General features: G+C 42.5%; 2 pseudogenes; both read left to right on the top strand.

The window, feature by feature from the left end:
* Positions 1-2,480, top strand: part of LOC102484912 (heat shock protein HSP 90-alpha A2-like) — a 6,342-nt pseudogene extending 3,862 nt beyond the window's left edge.
* A 310-nt stretch (positions 2,481-2,790) lies between these two features.
* Positions 2,791-3,333, top strand: LOC102470167 (translationally-controlled tumor protein pseudogene; annotated as a pseudogene).
* The last annotated feature ends 556 nt before the right edge of the window (positions 3,334-3,889 follow it).

The raw sequence follows: 3,889 nt of genomic DNA, 5'->3' as shown, positions 1-3,889 counted from the left end.
GGGTAAGAATGGACTTATGGTTTCATAAACGACTCCAACCTAAGACAGGCACGATTCCCCCAGGCCTTTTCCTCATCTCTCAAATTAAAACAGAGAGTGGGGATATGTGGGAGGCTGCGCACCGGTGAGTCTGCCGAGGTTTCTCAGGGAGCAAACAATTACCATGATTGGTTCCCTTCAAAAAACCTGACCTTCAAAACTTTGCTCTGATTGGCCACTAGAATCCCTAAAATTTGCATATCTGGCACCTCATGATTGGTCCAAAAGCAACCAATCATGGCCCACCATTTACAACCCACCAGAGTGTATATAACAACGATGCCTGGCCCACAGTAGCCAGACAACGACAACCAGGAAGACGACGACGACCAGGAAGACGACAACGACCAGGAAGACGATGACTGAAGAGCCTGAAGAGCTGAAACACCGTGCAGTCTCCAGACGACCCTTAAGATCCTGAAGAGCTGACACTGCATCGTCTCCAGACAACCTGGGAGACCCTGAAGAGGTGTAACACTACATCGTCTCTGGACGTCCCTGAAGAGCTGTGACACTGCATCGTCTCTGTGCTGTACCGTGCTGCCCACAATAAACAGACGACACTGTCATCTCCGTGCTGTAACACTATGCTGCTTGTCCCGGCTCTCACTCCTTCACTCAGGAAACCTGTTCGGCTGTCCCCCCAGGTCAGGACACCTGGCGCCCGAACAGAGACGGGACAATCTACATTTCCTTATACCCTTTCAATAATAGATCTTTCTGGCACCAGCAGTTAGCGTAATAGCTATGTTGCTGAACTCCCATGTAGCCCACCATGGTTCAAGTCCTGGACCAGGTGGCTTAAACTCATGCTGGGCACGTGTGCGTGCCTGTCCAAGATCCTGAGAGGATAATGGAGGAGAAGGGATTGTGGCATGGCCATCCCCCCTGGGGGGTGATTTCTCGCTTTCTATAGCAAAAACCTCTCAAAAAAATAGATTTTTCTCATGGTTTAGACACACGACTGCTCCTGTAATGTAGTGACTGCATTTTCTACCTGTGTGGTCTAAGCTGGGTACCAGCTAGTGAGTTGATAATTGTCACAGCTGGAAAATAGATACAGAGGATTATTAAGGTAATCTTTCTACTGCTGCATATGTTTAAGATTTTTCATTATAAAAAGTTTTTAACTACAAGTTTTTAAGTTTTTTATTATTATTATTTGTTTTTTGTTTTGTTTTGTTGGAGACGTTTTTTGCTATAGGGCGTGTGCACTCACCAGAAAGACAGAGAGAGATAGAAAGTGAGAAATCACCCCCCAGAGGTGGCCATGTCTCAATCCCTTCTCCTCCATTCTCCTCTCAGGATCTTAGGCACACACTGGCGTGAATTTAAGCCACCAGATCCAGGACTTGAACCATAGTCAACTACATGGGAGTCCAGTGACGTAGCCATTACGCCATCGGCTGGTCTTAAGTTTTTAAATTTTTAATGAATTTAGATTTTGTTTGAATTACTCTAAATAAAAAAAATTCATTTTAGATGACACAACAAATTTTTATTTTGTTCTTTATATCACTTTCTATCATAGTTTTTTTAATCATATATATGATTTAAAACAGAAAAAAGAAAGGTCAGCCAGATAACGTGGAGGCTGGACCCCATGTGACTGACTACATGGTTGAAGTCCCAGGTGCAGTGGTTTGAAAACTACTCTCGTTGGAATTTTTTCAGCGTCCAGGTGCTGCTGCAGCACAGATACTGTATGGTCCTTTGCTAAGATGTCTCAGGCAACCCAGACCCAAGCCTATCCATGAGGAGGAGGAGGAGATTGAGACATTTGCCTTCCAGGCAGAAATTGCCCAGTCGATGTCATTGATCATCAACACTTTCTACTCCAACAAAGAGATCTTCCTGAGGGAGCTTATTTCAAATTCATCTGATGCACGGACAAAATCAGATATGAAAGTTTGGCATATCCCAGTAGACTAGATTCTGGGAAGGAACTATACATTAATCGCATTCCAAACAAACAAGATCTAACCCTCACTATAGTGGATACTGGGATTAGAATCACCAAGGCCCACTTGATTAATAACCTTGGCACTATCGCCAAGTCAGAGACCAAAGTTTTCATGGAAGCTTTGCAAGATGGTGCAGATATCTCTATGATTGGCCAGTTTGGCATTGGTTTCTAGTCTGCCTACCTGGTTGCTGAGAAAGTAACTGTGATCACCAAACATAATGATGATGAGCAATATGCCTGGGAGTCCTCCACAGGGAGCTCATTCATAGTTAAGACTGACACAAGTAAACCCATGGGCCATGGGACAAAGGTTACCCTACATCTGAAAGAAAACAAAACTGAGTATTTGGAGGAAAAAGGAATAAAGGAGATTGTGAAGAAACATTCTAAGTTTATTGGTTATCCTATTTTTGTGGAGGAGTGTGATAAAGTCAGTAATGATGAGGCTGAAGAAAAGGAAGAGAAAGAAAAATAAGAATAGGAGTCCGATGACAAACCTGAAATAAAAGCTGTTAGTTCTAATGAAGGAAAAGAAAAGACAGATGGTGCTTTTCCGCCCATTCCCCCCAGCCTCCACCCCACCCCATCCCCTAGCACTGCTAAGGTAGGACCATGCTCGCTCTGAGCTCCAGGCTCCTACTCAGCAAGCGCCGCCATTGTCTCCCTCCAGCAGCCATCATGATTATCTACTGGGACCGCATCAGCCACAATGAGATATTCTCTGACATTTACAAGATCCGGGAGATCACGGATGGGCTGTGCCTGGAAGTGGGGGCAGCGGGGGGATGGTCAGTAGGACAGAGGGTAACATTGACTCACTCATTGGCGGAAATGTCTCCGCTGAAGGCCCTGAGGGTGAAGGTACCGAAAGCACAGTAGTTGCTGGTGTTGACATTGTCATGAACCATCACTTGCAGGAAAATCAGCTTCATGAAAGAAGCCTACAAGAAGTACATCAAAGATTACATGAAATCAATCAAAGGCAAACTTGAAGAACAGAGACCAGAAAGAGTAAAACCATTTATGACAGGGGCTGCAGAGCAAATCAAGCATATTCTTGCTAATTTCAAAGACCACCAGTTCTTCATTGGTGACAACATGAATCCAGATGGCATGGTTGCTCTACTGGACTACCATGAGGGTGGTGTGGCCCCCTATATGATTTTCTTTAAGGGTAGTTTAGAAATGGAAAAATGTTAATAAATTTGGCAATTACTTTGGATCTATCACCTGTCATCATAACTGACTGCTGCTTGTCATCCACAAAACACCAGGACTAAAGACAAATGGGACTGATGTCGTCTTGAGCTCTTCATTTAGTTTAACTATGATTTATTTGGAGTGGAGGCATTGTTTTTAAGGAAAAAAATATGTCATGTAGGTTGTCTAAAACTAAAGTGCACTTAAACTCGTTTGAGAGAATGCCTGTTAGTTTAACACATTTAAACTAAATCCATCATGTAGTGTTCCTGAAGAAGCTAGAGTCTGACTACAAACTACTACTAGAAAGCATAAAGACTATCTTTAAATAACTTCTGCAATGAAAACTAATTCTGGGACTGGAATATAATTTTTTTAAAAAATCAAAGTTTTAATTCTGAGTTGCAGTAAAGGGAAAGACCATGCTTATAGCCATGCCAACATTTCAAGTGGAGCCTTTTCATCACCTGTAGTGGAAGAAGTTAACTCTGGAAGAGATTACCAAAAGAATAAAAAGAGACTAAATCAGTTGGGAAAAAAAAGAAAGAAAAGGCAGATGGTGACAAGAAGAAGAAGAAAATTAAGAAGTGCATTGATCAAGAAGAACTCAACATAACAAAACCTATTTGGACCAAAAATCCTGATGATATTATCAGTGAAGAGTATGGATAATACTTTTTAAAA

The sequence above is a fragment of the Tupaia chinensis genome, unplaced genomic scaffold, assembly GCF_000334495.1.
Source record: "Tupaia chinensis unplaced genomic scaffold, TupChi_1.0 Scaffold145652_1, whole genome shotgun sequence".
In the NCBI taxonomy this organism is placed as follows: domain Eukaryota; kingdom Metazoa; phylum Chordata; class Mammalia; order Scandentia; family Tupaiidae; genus Tupaia; species Tupaia belangeri.
Note: the sequence above shows the minus strand (reverse complement) of the source record. Positions and strands in the feature narration are given on the sequence as shown.